This window comes from Elgaria multicarinata, chromosome 8 (genome assembly GCF_023053635.1).
Source record: "Elgaria multicarinata webbii isolate HBS135686 ecotype San Diego chromosome 8, rElgMul1.1.pri, whole genome shotgun sequence".
Lineage (NCBI taxonomy): Eukaryota > Metazoa > Chordata > Lepidosauria > Squamata > Anguidae > Elgaria > Elgaria multicarinata.
Genome location: NC_086178.1, coordinates 74,036,490 through 74,055,366, shown reverse-complemented (window position 1 = coordinate 74,055,366; position 18,877 = coordinate 74,036,490). Strand labels below are relative to the sequence as shown.

General features: G+C 43.0%; 1 protein-coding gene across 2 annotated transcripts in view; it reads right to left on the bottom strand.

The window, feature by feature from the left end:
• ZRANB1 (zinc finger RANBP2-type containing 1) overlaps nucleotides 1-18,133 on the bottom strand; it is a 63,528-nt gene extending 45,395 nt beyond the window's left edge. For both annotated transcript variants that reach the window (XM_063132799.1, XM_063132798.1), the window contains exon 1: nucleotides 17,804-18,133. The gene's annotated coding sequence lies outside the window, so the exon portion shown is untranslated. The remainder of the gene's footprint in view (nucleotides 1-17,803) is intronic.
• Nucleotides 18,134-18,877: the final 744 nt, after the last annotated feature.

The following is an 18,877-nucleotide window of genomic DNA, read 5'->3' as shown; positions in this document are numbered from 1 at the left end:
AATTAGTCCCACACTGAGTAATATACAGCATTCCCAAGTAGGATGCAAGCCTTCTGAGAAAATAGCACAATAACCTCATCAGTTACACTGAGAGTCACTATATGGACAGGTTGCTTACCTGTAACTGTGGTTCTTCGAGCGGTCATCTGTGCAGTCACACATATGGGCTCTGCGCCTGTGCGAAGCCCCGCTTCGGGAATTTTCTATAGCTAAGAGCCCTTCTGGGTAGGAAACCCTCCCCTCTCTACTGTGCATGTGCAGGAGGGTTCCCGCCCAGATTCCCCAGTTCTTCTGAGACCTGAAGGCCTCGTCTGAGGAATATAGACACCTGCAGGTGTACCTGAAAAAACTACTAGAAGTAACATTAGTAATACTTGATGGACACCAAGAGGGGAGTATGGTGGGTGGATTGTGTGACTGCACAGATGACCACTCGAAGAACCACAGTTACAGGTAAGCAACCTGTCCTTCTTCTTCATGGTCTCTGTACATCACACATATGGGCGATTAGCAAGCTTTACTCACCGGAGCAGGGTTGGTGTCCTTAGGTGAATACAGATGACAACACTGCTCTACCAAAAGAGCAGTCGGATCTTGACCTGACGTCCAGTTTGTAGTGTGACACAAACGTCATTGGTCGAGCCCATGTTGCTGCCTTGCATATTTCTGGAACAGTGATGCCATGATGAAAGGCTGATGATGTGGAGACAGCTCTAGTAGAATGCCCCTTGACTGACGTCGGAGGGTCTAATTTCTGTAACTGGTAGGCCAGGATAATACATTGCACCAACCATGAAGAGAGTCTCTGAGATGACACTGGTAGGCCTTTTTTGTTCTGTCCATGACACACAAATAGTCGTTGTGACTGGCGGAAGGGAGCAGTGCAATCCTTATAGAAAGCCAAGGCCCTTCTGACATCTAATAAGTGTAACGTTTTTTCAAGGTAGATGAAGGGGAAGGAAAAAAGGTTGGTAGGATGATATCTTGGTTAACATGAAAACTGGAGACAACTTTTGGTAAAAACTGAACATCAGGACGAAGTAACACCTTATCAAGGTGGAAAACCAGGTAAGGTTTGTCTATTCTTAATGCACACAGTTCACTGGCACGTCTTGCAGACATAATTGCCACCAGGAAAAACATCTTCAAAGTAAGAAGACATAAGTCAGTGGTTGCCAATGGCTCGAATGATCTCATTGAAAGTGCATGCAGAACCACTGATAAACTCCATGACGGCGAAAAAGTCCTTACTGGTGGGTTTAAGTTTAACAAACCCTTTAAAAAACGCTTAACAATAGGATGGGAAAAAACCCTAAATCCATCAACGTAGTCATGAAAAGTAGAAATAGCTGCTAAATATACCTTTAAAGAGGAAACTTTCAGATCTCTGTCGACTAAAACTAATAAGAAGGACAGGATCTGATGAACAGGGCAGTTTGAGGGTAAAAACCCTCGTTCAGAGGCAAAGGCAGTAAATGCAGACCATTTTTCTGTTATAATTTTTCCGTCTTGACAGTTTCAGGGCTGCGTCCAAAACCGTTTGGATCTTGGTTGCCAAATCACTGTCTCCCACTGAGGGGTCAGCCTCCACGCTGTCATATGTAAGGTGTCGAGGTCTGGGTGACATATCCGACCTTGTTCTTGGAACAGAAGGTCCCGTCTCATTGGCAGCCATATGAAGAGACCTTGTGACCTGTTCAGTAGGGTTGCGAACCAATTCTGTCTGGGCCACCAAGGGGTTAAGATTATGCAATCTGCATTGTCGTGAATAATTTTGGCAAGTATTCTCGTTATCAGAGGGAATAGGTATAGGAAATGATAGCTTTACTTGTGGAGGAATGCATCCCCTAATGATTTCTTTCCCATCCCTGCTCTGCTGCAGAATTGGTGACATACTGTGTTGTTCCCCGTTGCAAACAGATCTATGTCCGGTTGTCCCCAGAGGTGGAATAGTTCCTTGATGACCTGAGGATGAATACGCCATACATGGACTATCAACGACTGTCTGCTGAGGGTGTCCGCCAGTGTGTTGGATAATCCCGCTATATGAACTGCAGTGAGGAACACTCGACATCGAATGCACCATTCCCATATGTGTATGGTGAGTTTGGTTAAGGGTAGGGATTTCGTTTCCCCTTGCTTGCTGATGTAGAACACGACTGTCGTGTTGTCTGAAGTCACTTGAACATGGTGGTTGTGAATCTTGGTTTCGAATGCTTTGAGTGCTTTTTGGACTGCAAGCAGCTCGAGGTAGTTGATGTGCGCCCTTTTCTCCCTCGTTGACCAGAGCCCTTGTACTCTTAAGGAGTCGAGATGGGCTCCCCATCCCGTACACGAGGCATCTGTCGTGATCGATCTCGTTGGCATCGATGGTTTGAATGGTATTCCCTTCATCAAATTCTGTTGGTTCGTCCACCACTTCAAGGATTTGGTCACTGTCGATGGTAAAGAGAGAACAAGGAGAGAACACTGTCGATGGTAAGGAGAGAACAAGGTTGAACACCTTGTTGAACCAGAGCTGCAAACGTCTCATCTTGAGCCTTGCAAACGGGACGACCATGGTGGTCAATGCCATTAGCCCTAGTAGTCTTTGTATTGTGTGCGCCATGGTTCTTTGTTGTTTCGCCAGGTCGTTTGCTAGGTTTTCGATGACGATTGCCCTGTCGACTGGCAAGAATGCTTTGGTGGTGTATGAATTCAAAATTTCACCTATAAACTTTATGGTTTTGGTTGGAAGGAGGGTTGACTTTTTTATGTTTATCAGAAGCCCTAGCTCCACCATGAGATCTTGTACGTAACGTATGTGCTGTTGAAGGGTATGCTTTGAATCTGCTACTAGGAGCCAGTCATTGATGTAAAGGTGAATTTGTATTCCTCGACTTTTCAGGTGGGCACAGACCACTGCGATAGATTTTGTGAACACCCTGGGTGCTGTCGAAAGTCCGAATGGAAGGACACGGAGTTGAAAAGTGCGCTGGCCGATGGCGAAGCGTGGGTATCGCTGGCTGTCCTGTTGAATGGCTATATGGAAATAAGTGTCTTTGAGGTCGATGGAGGCAAACCATGACTTCTCTGTGAGTAGTGGTAATATCATGGGAAGGGAGACCATACGAAACCTCTTTGGTGTTATGAAGGTACTGACCTCCCGTAGGTCCAATATATGGCGGATGCCCCCATCGGTTTTTGGAATGGTGAAATATCGGGAATAGAATCCCTTCATTAATTGTCTTTTTCGTACTGGCAGTATTGCTCCCTTCTCTAGAAGTGAGCGGACATCCTGCTGAAGTGGCATCGATGATGTAGTTGTTCTCAGGACTCCCGAGGGTGGTAAAGAATCAAATTCTATTCTGTAGCCATTTTCGATGATGGAGAGTACCCACTTGTCTGAAGTGATTCGATTCCATGCCTCCCTCGACGTCGAGAGATGGTTGCCAAAGGGGGTGCTCATGGTGATGCGGATAGGGGAGTCAAAGGTGTCGATTTTGTGTGTAGTCCGGTTTATGACGTTGAAACCTGGGTTTCGATTTCGGAAACTGCTTCTTTCCTTGCTGAGGTAGAGAAGGTTGCTTAAACAACTGCCTGTCAGGTTGGTATCTTGTCGCGCTGAATCCCGATTGTCTGTACCATTTTCTCGGCTTGAACTGTTGTTGAGTCGAGTCTATTCCCATCTTCCTTGCTGTAACCCTGGCCTTCTGAACATTATCCATGGCCTCATCAGTTGTGGAGTTAAAAAGGCCTGTGCCATCAAAAGGAAGGCTCTCAATTCGAGTTCTGGCTTCTTGTGATAGACCTGCCGACCTCAGCCAGGCATGTCTTCTAAGGGCCACTGCTCCTACCATAGTCTTTGCACCACAATCAGCTTGATGTTTTGCTGTAGCTATCTGCTGATGTACCATTCTAGTAGCTTTAGAGTGGAATACTCTTGCCAACTCCCTCTGATCATCTCCCAAGTTGTCACATAGTGACATCATCTTGTCCCACAAAAATAACTGGTATCTGGACATTGTGGCTTGGTAGTTTGATACCTTAAGGCTTAGGGACGCAGTTGAATAGAACCTATGGCCCATTAGGTCCAGACGTCGACCTTCCTTATCGACAGGTGCTGTATGTACCCTTTATGAACGGCCTTGTGCCGACTCCACAATTATAGAGTTTGGGTGGGGATGTGTGAACAGGAACTCTGCTTCTTTGTCTAGACCTCTGTACATGTTGTCAAGTCGTTTTGACGATGGTTGTAGTGCTGCAGGGTCTTTCCAAGATTCTTTTACCGCCCTAGTCAGGGTTGGTAAGAAGGGAATAGCGATGGGTGTTGTTGCTTCTGTATATATAGCGTCAAAAACAGGATCAATTAATTTTTCTACTATTTGTCGAGTCTCTATGCCCAATGCTTGAGCCATTCTTTGAATGAGGTCCACGAAGTGGCCCAGTCCCTCGGATGGGGAGACAGATCCCTGTGCTTCCACTATCGCATCTGGCGATGGTATTGACGGGGCAGCCGAAGTGCAAGAGGCTGAGGCTGAATAGTAGTCTTCTCCCGCATCAGGAGATGAGGCCATTTGTACAGTCTGGATTTCTCCAGTTTGCTGCAGATCAGGAAGTGTTGCTTCTTGACGTTGAGCGAGGTGAGGTGCAGAATCTACTGACGTAATGGCTAGTGGAGCTGGTAGTGTCTCGATGATCTCTTCTGGTGCTGAAATCGTGGCTGATGGCATTTGTCTACATCGAGGGGATGATGCTCGGGTTTCTTGTTGATATCGATCATGGACGTCGTGCCAATCCCTATAATAATAAGTAGGTCTTGGTGGAAGAGATCACTCTGATTGTCTTTCCCATTCCTTTACAGGAGATTGAGAGTGGTGTCGTCTTGAATAATAGTAGCGTTCACTCTCCCGATATCGACTGTCGATGGAGTGGACTGAGTCAGGCGAACGGCGATATTCCGATCTACGTTTGAAGGGCGTGGGCAATCTTCAATAATCGTATCTGCGTTCTACATTAACTGGTAAGTGCCCGGGGGGTGAGCATCTGCTCGATCCCCTTGCTGAGCGTCCTCAGTCCCTGCCCTGGAGGGATGTATTAACCCTAATTTTGTCTTCTGACAATGATGGGGTTGGCATCGGTTCGATCATTGACGTCGATGGAGCAATGACTGTCAGAGTCGCTTGTATTGTCGATGGTGGGGCAGGAGTGGACGGCGATAGTATAGTCGACATCGAAGCCTTATTCTTAGGGCAATCGTGCTTATGAGACAATTTTGCCTTCTTCTTTTGCTTCACAAGGTCTGAGGACTTTGGAGTCCTTGCTTACTTGGATAGCTTTTTTGCTACCGAAGCAGTCAGAGATTGCCCTGGTGTTGCAGGGGGATCCTGGCAGGGTCTGTCAGCCTAACTTATTGATGGCTCGACAGGAGCTGGAGGCACTATTAGCTCATTTTGAGAAGCCATGGTTGGTTTATCTACTGCCCCAAGTGCTCTCTCCCACAGCTCGGCCCGCAGTTTGTCCGTCCGATGCTGCCTTGTTTGCTTCGAAAAGGCTTGGCAATGGGGGCAAGCGTTTACCTTATGTCCTTCTCCAAGGCAAATGACACAGAAAATGTGGCCGTCCGAGAGTGGCAATTTCGTCCCACAGCGGACACATTTTGAATGGGGCCTTGGGGCCCATGCGGTCCAGAATAAAGTGGAAAGATAGAGAATGAGGTAAAAAAAATTTTTTTTAAATTTTTTTTTTAGGAAAGAAAGAAGTAGAAGATGATGGAAAAAGGATCGAAGATAGAATAAAGAAGGTAAGTCTTAGCTATTTTTGTTTGTTTGTTTGAGAGAGAAGTTCCCGACAAGGCTGTCACAATGACGGTCATAGAAGAACTGGGGAATCTGGGCGGGAACCATCCTGCATACGCGCAGTAGAGTGGGGAGGGTTTCCCGCCCCAAATGGCTTTTAGCTATAGAAAATTCCCAAAGCAGGGCTTCGCGCAGGCACAGAGCCCATATATGTGATGCACAGAGACCACGAAGAAGAAATAAGTGTTTAGAAAATGCTCTTTTACCAAGTCACAGAATTTAATTCCCTATAAAGAAAATCAGATTGGAGAAAAGATAATTGCCAGAGGAGGCACTGATCCACTCAGAATGATCTGAATATATGTGAGCCCATCATATAAATTAAGACAAATCATGGGTTAATAAACTTATACTTTATTGGTGGGTTAACCACTGTGTTTTTTAGCCCCTAAACAACCCAGAACACTGCTTTCACACCTTATAATGGAACAGTTATTTAGATTCTGCAGATTTCCCCATGCTATTCAACATCTATATGAAGCCGCTGGATGAGGTCATTAGGGGTTTGGGGGTTGGATGTCATCAGTATGCTGATGATACTCAGCTCTACTTCTCCTTGTCATTGGAGTCAGCTGGGGCAGTGAAGGTGCTGGACCAGTGCCTGGGGGCTGTAATGGGCTGAACGAGGGCTAATAAACTGAAGCTGAATCCTGATAAGACGGAAGCTCTGTAGATTGGTGGTTCCCAAGTCCAAGAATTGGGTAAGCAACCTGTTCTGGATGGGGTTGCATGCCCTCTAAAGGAGCAGGTGTGTAGCTTGGGAGTACTCCTTGATCCATCCTTGTCACTGGAGGCCTAGGTGGACTCCGTGGCCCAGAGTAGTTGGGGTCCTTCTGTCTACATTTTAAGCATGTCAGTGCTATAATCTACTGCATATGAACAGATGGAATTTTAAATTTGTAAACCACCCAGAGAGCTTCGGCTAATGGGCAGTATAGAAATGCAATAAATAAATAAAATGCCTCTGAATGTGAATAGAACAAAACATGTATAATGTATGGTAGTTTGTCCATGCTAAGCAGCCAACAAGCTATTGAAACTCTTTTTTAATAAACTCATACAAATCAAAAAGAAAAATATTCTACTACAGGATGCAATTTCATTTTAACAGAAATTTCTCCTGACATCCAAAATACTACAATTCCTAAACTAATCAAGCTGGCTAAAAGAAAGGTCTTCATTCATTTTATCTGTATTAATTTAAAATGATTTTTAGGCCACCTTTAAGGGTGGAGCCATCTCATAACTAAAGGTATATCCAAGTGTTTCGGTGAGGCAAGCAATAATGTATGTCAGGTTCTGTGACTTCCCCTGGCGGAAAACTGTCTAAGCTTGTACAGCTCCAACCATCCTCTAGCATTATTCATGAAGAGATGTGAGGGCAGGGGGGTGGGAGGTGGAGACTCTGACCTGGTTCGTATGTAACAACAATCCAGAGTATGGGTTGAACATGGGCTGTTCTTGAATCATGGGGTTCTGTTACATGCGAAACGTGCAGTGGTTTAACTATGGTTTATTAACCACGAACAATCCAGAGTTCACAACCCAACAATGAACTATAGTTTCTCTTCCTGGATTCTATGTGGTTAGCAACCCATAGCTAAACCAGAGTGCAGCATTCACACATAATGACAACTCAGACTCAATCCATAGCATTACCTACACTTTAAAAGAGAGATAGACCAGGGACATATTGACCCAGATCACACAACAAAACAACCCAGAATACAGGTTGAGGATGGGTCATTGAATTGTAGGTTGTTGAGTTGAGAGAACCCAGTTGCACTAACAAATCATGATTTGTTAATCACGAAAAACCCACACTTCACAAACCATTAATGAACTATGGGTTCTCTTTGTTGGTTGTTCGTGGTTAACAAACCATGGTTTATTAGTGTGGTGGGGTTCACACGACACAACAACCCATGATTCAACAATCCACTGTTCAACAACAACCACCCATACTGTGGCTTGTCACATTGTGAACCCAGTCATCGTAGAATGACCAAGAGACTAATTCTTGGCTTCATGTAGGCAGGAGCCTACACAAGAAGTAAACATTTTAACAAAGTTTAGAAATCCTAAGAAAATTTAGGAGTTTCCAGTCAACCAACATCACAAAATAATAATCATGGCCATTCTAATAACTGTACTCCAGTACATTATTTCACAATTCAAGGAAGCACCTCCCCTATTACCAGCCAATTAGGGCTGTTCAAGCAACAGGAGATGCCCTGCTCATAGTGTCCACACACACAAATGTGAGGACGTGGGAACTCGAGAGAGGAAAATCTCAGTGGCAGCCCCCCATTTGCAGAACTTCCTTCTAGGAGACGTGCAATGAGACACCTCTGTGACTAATTTTAAACCTAAAGACCTATTTACATAAACATTTGGCTCCCATCTATGTTAGGTTAGATTGTTGTTGTATTTCAATTGCTTTAGTATGATAGTACGTTTTTATGGTTGTTTTATTGGTACTTCTTTTATTAATACTGTAAGCTACTCTGTGCTCCTTATGGAGGAATGACAATTCTAAATAAACCAATGCATTTGAGTTTGCTAAATGTTTAACAAAGTGCCACAATAATGGCTATTTTTCAAAAGGCCAGTCTTCCATCCATTAGTTGTCTCTAGACAGCAGATGTCCAATTATTATTGTTTCCTAGCAACTAAGGTTGGACTATTCACACATTTGTAACCCTTGTATGTAGACCAATAGCCTGTACATTCATTTATCACAACACTATCAGTAGGATTTATAGAAAACAAAGAGTTGAGCAATTGGCAAAATTAGCTGTTGTTCAATATATTTCTATTCAATATATTCCTATTCTTACACTATCTTCAAATGGAGGATAATGAATGATGCAGCATAACTAGGATGGTGTGGCAGAGTTCTCTAGGCATTTGGCTAGTGATGAAAATAAGCCAAATGGAAATATAACTAAGTCTATGCAAAATAAATGAATAAAAATAAAAATACAGAAGGGTATATGTAGGGGGAAATGGCTGGTTTTCTTATTCGGCTTCACATGACACGATAAGCCATGACAGTTTATTTTTCTGAATTAGGCACCCTGATAAGCCATGGTCTGCAATGAGGTTTGTGTAAACCATTGTGGCATATCGTGTTCTCTGGCGTTCCAGAGTGGTTTAAAGAGATTACCTACAGAGTCACCTGGCAAGAGCAGTGAAAACTGCTGCTAACATTCTGCTCCTATCGGGCAACCTCTATTTCCAAGATCTGCTTAGCAACAGATTTCGCTCTCCAACCATCTCCAACCTCACCCTTCACTCGGCGGTGTGCTCTGCAAAATTCCAAAGTGTCAAATCCCCACATTTCCCATAGAGAGGCATAGCCGTACATAGTTCTGCCTCAGGTGCCTCCCCACAAGGGGAACCTGTGTACAGAATTTTGTCACTTTCCTACAAACTCCCAAGTATTTAGAACTGCCAGCCCTGTTTCAGCACAAGGGGTTTTTGCTTGCACATGTTTGCAATCACGCAGGGGTTTGCTTGTACATCAGGTGCCTCCCTAGGACGGGAACCTTTGTATGCAATTTTGTCCTGTTCCTACAAACTTCCAAGGCTTTAAAGCCGCAACTCTGTTTTGATGCGGGAGGACAGGGAGAAAGGGCAGTGTGAGAAGTGGTGGGGAGCACTGTTGGTTGGGCAGGGCGATAACAGTGGGGAAGGTAAAAGCACGGAAATCTAGGGACAGGGTCAATGAGCAGCGATGCAGCGCGGCTTGGTTGGAGCAATGGCAATACTCCTAGAATGAAACTTAGAACTCTTTTAAAATGTGTTCTGTTTGCAACTACTATGTATTCTTGTATGTTCAGTGTACAGCAATGGTGGAGGTGCAGGCAGGCAGGGGGGAAAAAAGCATGGAAATCCAGCTGCTAAAAATTAAAAAAAAATACAGTTGGAATAGGATTTATGTGAACAGTCCAACTTTTTTAGGTTAGATTGCCAACTGCTTAAAAGAAAAAAAAAACTGCCTGGCCTGCTCTTATGCATCTAAGAGCAGCATGGCATGAATGTAGTATAATTAAAGGGCGGGGGGACTAAACACACAAAAATAGTTTTTCACACTATCTAGATTTGTCCATTAAGGTTCAGAGATACAGATTTTCCATAAATACTTGTTTAAAATGAACTGTCATACAGAATAGCCCTGATCGGGTCATATGGTAAACTCAACACAAACTGTAAAGCAGTGGTTCCCAAACTTTTTCAGGTAACCACCCCCTTGGTTCCACAAACTCATGCCCAGTTCCCCCTACTCTACACTATAAAAATCATTATTCAGAATAGCAGTTTTCAATGACCCACTAAAGAAGATAATAATAAAATTCAAAACAGTAACAATTAATTGAATATTTATTCAAAATCCAATTACATTTTTTTACTTTATTTAATTAAACATAATTGATGAACTTGATCCAGTGATATCATCTTTTCAATGTCTGATAGTCATTTAGCAAGAATATTAGATATCACATTTAGTAACTAGGATAGAGTACCTCACTATTCTGTAAATTCTTAATGTGATGGATGGGCTTGATGAAGTGACACAAGTTTCCCAATGTCTAGCTTAAAGTCACTTAACATGAGTCTTAAATCACCACGTTTAGTAATCTGGAGTCAATGTCTTTGCTTGGAGAGAAATAGGCAGACCACTCTAAAACCACATTCCACCAAATATGAAGTTGGAAATGCAACTACTCTCCATCGTGCAGGATAGCTTCTGAACCACTCTCCTTAGTGCAGGATAGCGATCAGAAATTTCCTTCTGTAACCAAAACTCCTGGTACGATTTCTTAAACTTCGACTTCAGCTCAATGTCATTTTGTAGCTCAATTGGACCCTTTAAATGGGAAGCACCCGCCGCAGGCTTGTCGAGGGAGGGAGGGAGGGAGGGAAAAGAGAGCGAACGCCTCTGTTTTGCAGCTGGCGGGGCGGGGCATACCGAGCAGCGTATGTCTCTTCATTAGCATTTTGGAGCTTTTGAAACATTTCAATTCACCGTTAAAAGGATTCTTCTTAAACAGCATTAATACATGTCTGGATTCTTCCCCTATATGGCTTGGGACCAAACTACCTTCTCCCATAAAAATGTCCCTGGATTTTAAGACATTCCGGAGAGGCACTTCTCGGAAAAGACCACCTCGAGCACCCCCCTGCTGCCCCTTTGCCTCTTAGTGTCCCCCTGCCGCCCTGTTGCCTCTTAACGCCCCCCTATGCAATCCCACCCACCCCAAGGGGCGGTACCACCCACTTTGGGAACCACTGCTGTAACGGGTATGCAATGTGACTTCTAAGTTCCCTCATCACTATATGAAAATGCAGGCATATCCTATAATGTACATATCTTGTATACTGCTGTAAGAAGCTGCAGTTGAAAACAAAGGAAAGTTGTGTGCACAGAAACACTTTCATCTACTCATGAAATTTTTCAAATAATAAGTTATTTAAAGTTAACATCTACTGTTCAGCGTCGCAGCATAACAAAATTTTGTATAAAGTTAATCTGAACTTTGCTTTTAAGGTATTAACTTTAATATTTAATTTTACCAATCAGATTACTAGCAGACATAATATCAAGAAGAATTTGCCTATATTATGCTTTTCACCCAATGAAAACCAAAAAGATACCAGGTAATATTGGTTATGGCAACATTTTACTCTTTCGACCACTAAAGGTTCAGATCAAGTAAACCACTACCACTGAGACAACAGATGCTTCTCAGTTTGTGTAAATCGTTCCAATTTGAACCTCTTCTAGGACTTTGTATCTAGCTTCTTATCTTAACATTTGTCTACTGTTTTGCGAAATCAAGACTGTTTATTTTTGCCTCTGTCTTACATGGGACCTGAGTGTTCCAAACCACACTAGGGACAAACATGACTTGTTTAATTTTTTTCAAAGGAAGCCTTCTCCATTACTGCCCTATCCCTGGAGGGCTTTGTGTAATTTGAAACAGTAGTAGGCCTACCCTTAACAAAGTTATGCAAGTACTTCCATCTTAAATGTACTGGGGGGTGGGGGGAATCTACAAACAAGGCTAAGCTAAAAGACTTCTTGAAATCCTTTCTAAGAAAGGAGTTTTGTTTAATTTAAAAAGTATACTGTAACACTAGTTGGCCCTGATAAACAACATTACTTTACTGGCTTTTTTCTTCTTCTGAACCAACATAGCAACTTGATTTTTATCCATTCTAGGTATATGAAGAATTCAAACTCACTCAGTGCTAAAATTTCAGTTTATAGTTCATGCCAATAACCCCGTCAAAAAAACTATTAAGCGTAATTCATAATAATATACATGCTTAAGCTGTTTTGAAGAAAAGCTTACTATGGGCTGTGAAGACGTTTCTCACCTATATTTTTCTTATATCAACAAATTCTGCCTCCTCCTAACCCTCCATACTGCATGACCAAAAGCTCCACCATGTCATAACATGTGCAAGTAAAATAACATGCGCAAATAAATACCAGAAAGAGTTGTCTGAATTGGAACCTTGACAAGCAAAATTATTTCAGCTCTTCAAATCACTATCAATTACTCAACATGGCATCATAAATAATACATTCAGGCATCTATGGGTTTTTTTGACCTTTTCCTCTCCCCTACCACCACCACCACAAGGCAAGCAGCCTTTGACATGCAGGCAAGATTCAAAACACATGTAGGTCTCAACAGAAGTGAATGCTGTGCAAAAAAATCAAAATCGCACTGGGCAAACCTAATGAAGGCCTATCAGCAATGGTTGAGGCCATTTAGAAACAACCCCTCTTGTTAAATGGCTATGGCAAGTGCATACTATTCCAACCCATCAAGAGTAATATATGCCAATACAGCTATTTCACTCTACCTAGAACATCAGGCCGGGAAAAGAATGTCTATTCCCTTCCTCTTTCACATGAATGTAACAAGCACTATTTTAATTCCTGTAGCAAAGTGTAGCAGTGAACTTTATACCATCACTACTCTGAACATGTGTTGTGAAACTTTTAAAATTGTAAAATCAACTTTCCCCCACCTGGTACCTTCTCAGACGTTTTGGATTTCAACTCCCATCAGCCCTAGCCAGTTGGACCCTTTAAATGGGAAGAATAGCTAATAGTTAGGAATCCTGGGAGTTGTAGTCCAAAACATCTGGAGAGCACCAGGTGGGGGAAGCCTAAATGTAAATAATGAAAGCAGATTTCTATACATGAACCTAGTCAACGTAGATTCAATAGGTGCATAGATAACTGGCACAAATCGATCATTTGGCTAAACATGACTAGAACAAATTCATTGAAGTCAGTAAGAAGTTTCCTTACCATTAATTTCTAAATACGCAATATATTAGGCCTGGAGTCTTTCAAAATAGCTATTTTATGCCAGGTTGTTTTTATTTAAGAAAAAATTGTGTTCCACCACTTAAATTTGGCTTGAGCCTTTATTTTTTCATTATTTAAGTTTTACTATAAAAATAGTTACTAACTTCTCTCATCATAGTTACAAAAGGAATGTAAGTGATTTCAACATCAGCTTAAGCTTCTGCTATGTAGCTTGAACACAACCATCTGTTAATCAAGAAGTAGGTTGCCTAAACCTTTGGTAGACGGCAACCTTGCTGGAAGACCCAAGACAATACACCAGGCCATTTACTTTGTAGCTCAAAGTAGCAAGGCTCTGGCTATTTAAAGAGAAAATGGGTCAGAGAGAGAAAATCAAGCAATTCAAACTTTCCTCCCTACCACTTCCAGCTAGGAAGTAGTTTTGCTTTGAGTTCTATGTCCTGATCAATCTTACCTTTGAAAAAGAGAAGGGTCTGCCCTGTAGTGGCACCTTCCCTTTGGAATTTCCTGCTCAAAAGGATCAGCCAAACCACCCCTCTCCTTGTGTTCCATCAGCAGTTAAATGTTTCTGCTTACAAATGTGTTTCCTGACTGTTAATATTGCTGTTGCTGCTGCTTTGCAAGTATTATAGTTTTTAAATAGAATGCTTTGTATGCTATTTTTAGCAGTCTTCAGCAGATTGCTGTTATTTTATAAGTCACTTCATATGTTTTTAAACAGAAAATATGAAACGTATAAAACAAATAAAATGCATTAGTTTAATATGCTTTACAAAATATTTTCAAAGTCATGATGGCTGTGTTCAGTCAATGGTGGGGTAATAATCAACTCAACAGTTGTTTATCTAGGGGGTACTCCCCACACAACACGATAATAATCAACCATCACAACATGATAATAATCAACTGTGGTATGGATTAGGATCAGCGTTGTTGTTGTTTTCTTCTTTCTTTCATTTTTATACTACCCAATAGCCAAGGCTCTCTGGGAAGTGCACAATTAAAACCATAAAAATACAGTAAGTTAAAACGTTAAAAGGTAAAAGTGCAATATAAAATCAGATAAATTACAGTCCAGGGAAAGTCTGTGTGAAGAGGTACGTTTTTAGGAGGTGTTTGAAAGCTATAACACTTTCCACCTCCCGAACCACACGAGGGAGGGTTTTCTAGAGTGTGGATGCCACGACAGAGAAGGCCCGTGATGGAGTTGTCTATTAGTGCACGCTGAGTTGACTCACTCATCCTCCACCCTCTCTCCTCCCTCATTCCTCCTGCTAGTATCCCATCAGTCATTGTTGCCAAAAATCTATCCTGCTAGTTAGACAAGAGCGGCAGCCACCACTTTAACCGCTTTTGCCTTGAGATTCTGTGGCTGACGAAATAACCAAAAGTGGCTGAGGAAATAACCAACGCTACCCTCCACACAACATGATAACCAATGGTGGTTCAAATAGCCAACTCTGCATAGGGTTGGCTATTATTTGCATTGGTTATTTCAGGTAATAAATCAACTATTGGCTAAAAAACTCCCTCTACACAACACAATAAATAACCAGCCATCAACTATTTAAACCACCATTGGTTTTTGTGTTGTCTGAACCCAGTCATAGTGTTAGTACTGTACACAACTGCATCTTTTATATACATCTAGCTGCATTCTATTGTAACATATTCTATCTGGGACTGCCTTCATAAATTTTCATTGGCATTAAATGTTGCTACCAGCCTATTGCCTGAGTAGGGCAATGAGAACATATCACCCCAATGTTATTTGGCCTGCAGTGGCTACCTTCACATGTCTGAGCCCAATTTAAGGTGCTGGTCCTTGCCTTTAAAGCCATAAAAAGCTTCAGACCTTGGTAAATTATTGAAGTGCAGGTATAAGGCGCAAGGCCCTTTTGGCTCTGGCATCAACACTGCAGAAAGCCCTCCCAAGAGAGGCCTGCCTACCCCAAACTCTAAATATTTTTAGATGTCAAGTAAAGATGTAGCTTTTATGTATTTGATGTGGACTGTGTGCTGCCTGGTTGTGTTTTTCTTCTCTTCTTTCAATTTTGCTGTAAGGATTGTTTACCCTTTGGCATTTGCTGTTGCATTATTATGTGGTTGTTAATTTTTATTGTTTAATGCTGTTATTTTGTGTTATTATTTGTAGTATGGCTATTGTTTTAATTGCATTTTAAGTTTTAAATCACTCTGAAATCTTTTTGGACAAGAGCAGTATAGAATTGTTTATAGAATTCCATAAATACAAATAACTTCAGAGATCTTTTTCGGACATGCATATACTAACAGGGGCTTTTGTAATTCAACTACTAATTCCCTTAGTGGCTTCAGTAAACTCCATAGCCATCTACAAGTAGAATCACCTCATAAATAAGCCCGAAACAAAGAGGAATCTGTAAATCAGTAATTTACAGATTCAAATGAAAAGCTACAGAAGTAGAATTTGTAACTGCATTTGGACTTCAATAATCAAGATGCTGTAAACCCACAAAAAACAAGAGCTGGGAATGAATATACCCTGTTATTCTGTAGGATGTACCTTGTCCTCAATGCACGTTTGCCCAATTGCTAGAAAAATGCAACAGCTAGATAATATTTGCGCCGAAAGCACAGGCAGCATATATGTAACAGGAAGCATTAAAATTATAGTGTCCTCTCTCATGAGCTCTAGGAAAGGCATCTGATGGTCATAATAAAAAACTATGTGATTACAAAACAACTGCATGGCACTTGTCAATAGCTATGTTTGGGGCATCCTGCACACACACACACACACATCCTCATGCTAATGCTGAAGACTATATGGGATAGTCTAATATTGGGTGCAACCTTCAGAGCTGAAAAGGTTGCGCACTCTCTGTACTATATAACAATTCAGCTGAATATGGTATATTGACAGTTGGATTAGAAGGGCTGAAAAAAGTACTCACTCAAATGGGGACGGAGAAAAATAATGATGCATATAGCCTCAAACAGAAGATTTTCAAGACACATAGCACTGGGAACATACAACTCTCAGAAACTGAGGGAAGGCTATCTGGAATAGTTCAGGTGTTCATAAAGTGCCTTGAATGACCTCCAAAAAAAAGACTTGATTAGCCATATAGATAGCTACTGCAATGTGGGAAGATTCTTAGGAAACCCTTTTAAATTATCATCCAGTACAAGTTCCTACAAAGGTCTGATGCTGTTCAAGAAGTGCAGTCAAACCAAAGATGCAGTCTCCTAGTAAGAGTTGTTGTTACAGGAGAAAAAAAAACTGCTCAGCTACTCCAAACACACAAAATTATGTTAATTCCACTTTAAGCGAGGATAAAGAATTTAACCTCTGTACCGTGAAAAAATCCAGTTTTTATGACAAGCTACTTTTGCAACAGAGATAGACACAGGTTACAGTCTATGAATAATGAAGAAGAGGAGGGGCTGAAAATAGGAGAGGTATGACCTCACTATAGTAAGTAGTAGGTACTGCAGCACTAAATGTGGATAACCAAGCACACAGAAACATCTCTCTACTGCATATGCCAAATGGCTGAGTGTTGTTGTTGTTTGTTTTTTAAAAAAGAAGCTTAGATAGAATAATAATAGTGATGGATGTACTGGCGGTACATCACCGAGCATTTACTGCATCAAATTCCCCCCTTCCAAATGCAGAAGTGATGCTACCAATGCAGACAATGCCTTTTAGACAATCACACACATTAAGGAAAGCAAAACAAGAGTTGCAATATTTAGTGGTTTCCCAAACGCCTGAGAGGCAGTGAGTGACTCAATACACATTATATTCACATTAATACTTTACGTACAACTCTCTGAAAAGCAACTATCATAGGCTGCAGTTCCTAGTAAACAACCAGTTGCGACAGCAGCATCCCTCCCGAGCAGGTGGCTGAATGTCCCAAATCCTTGTGGGGCGGGAGGGGATTCATTACACAGAGCAAACAGATAAGCATTCCATCTAGCTATGACAACCTTCCTGTTAATCATGAGTAACCCTATGTCCTCTACACAAAACACACTGAAGAAAGTTTTAGAACATCCCCCTTGCTCGCTCGCTCTCCCAACGCCTTTCCCCGCGAAAGCAAAAGCCTTAAGAGGCTGGAAAATAAAGAGGTCACGAGCGAAGAAGGGACCCGAGAGAACTACCTGGTTTTTATTTGGGGGCAGTTAAAAACCTCTGGTGAGCGACAGAACAGCCCTCAGAATCCTTTATACTTTAGCAGTACTAGAGCGGCTGGGCCTGCCAACAAAGTGATTTTGAAACGCCAAGGGGGGGTAAGGGCGGGTGGGGGAGGCCGAGCATCAAGGTAGGACCATAGGAAAGCGGGCAGGGGACAGAGGAGTTAATCTCCCGTCTCTGAAGTGCAACCGAACACCACCTTCCCCCCTCCTCCGAGGAAGAACTATACGGCGCTGGTCGAAGAATTGCCTCACATTCAAACACGGGGGCCACGGGAGGTGGGCGAGGACGACTCCGTGTGAGGTAATTTCTCATATTAAGTCTCAAAGTCCCCAAAGGGTGAGCTCTATATACTCCCTAACCGCCCCCCCCCGGCCACCCCGTTTTCTCCAAGCCAGAGAAGGGGAGAGAGGTTTACCGTACCTTGCAGGGCTGCCTCCCGATCCCGCGGCTATCTCCTCAGCAGCTGCCGTTCATGCCCCTCACCCGCATCCCACCCACCCCTGCACCGCTGGCTGCGGCCTCCTGCTCTCACCTCCCCTCCCCCCGGCTCAAGACATGGTTTCTTCCTGGTCTGGGTGACTAAAAGGACGCAGTTAGTTGGTAGGGCGCTACCACCCTAGCGGGACAGGGGGAGGAGACCAGGAAAGGCGATCCCGCCACCCTAGAATCTATCCTGGCTCGCCTAATGGCGGCGGCTGGAGCGGCCCAAAGCAAAATAAACCCCCATACGGCAGAGACTGGAGCTCGCACGTCAGCCCGCCCGGCCTGGGGCCCTGCTGCACGTTCATTGGCCAGGAAAGCGCTGCCAACCAGCCAATGCGACGGCGCCTCTTTGGAGACGAACAGCTGATGTCATCCCAGTCTTTGGGGCGCTTCATTGTGAGGATGCTGAGGGGAGTTTCTCTTTTCCTATCCGAGAATAGAAAAGGGGAAAGAGAAGAATCTCCCTTCTTCCCTCCCCATTTATATATACACACACAAATACATACACGCGAGGGAGGCCCACCTCGACCCTCCTCAGCAAACAGGGCAGAAATGGCCGCTTCGCAGCCGCAGAGGCCTCGCAGGATGCTCCCCCCCCCCCCCGCAATCCCATAAATAACCAGGCAGGGGTTTCCTTTACTCCGCCACCTACATATTTCTTTCACTTCTGTGTCTTGCAAAAAGAGGAGGCCGTCTCAAAAGAAGTTCCCATTCCCGGCAAACCAGAAACCTCTGCTCTCCTTATATAGAGCTAGGCAGGACACCCATTAACACACACACACTTCCTGTTGCAGTCCAGACAGGCGCTTCTCAATCCCACCTATCCGTCTTCCTAAAATATGGTTGCTGCTGACTTGTTCCATGTCACTGAAGACAGTTTACTGAGTCAGGCCTTTTGGACCATGCATGGTCTATTCTGACTTGACAGTGGCCAAGGGATGCTTCCAGACAGAGGGCTCCTAGCATTTACCCCATTGTGCTGTTATTCCATCTTTTTTCTTAACCATTTTT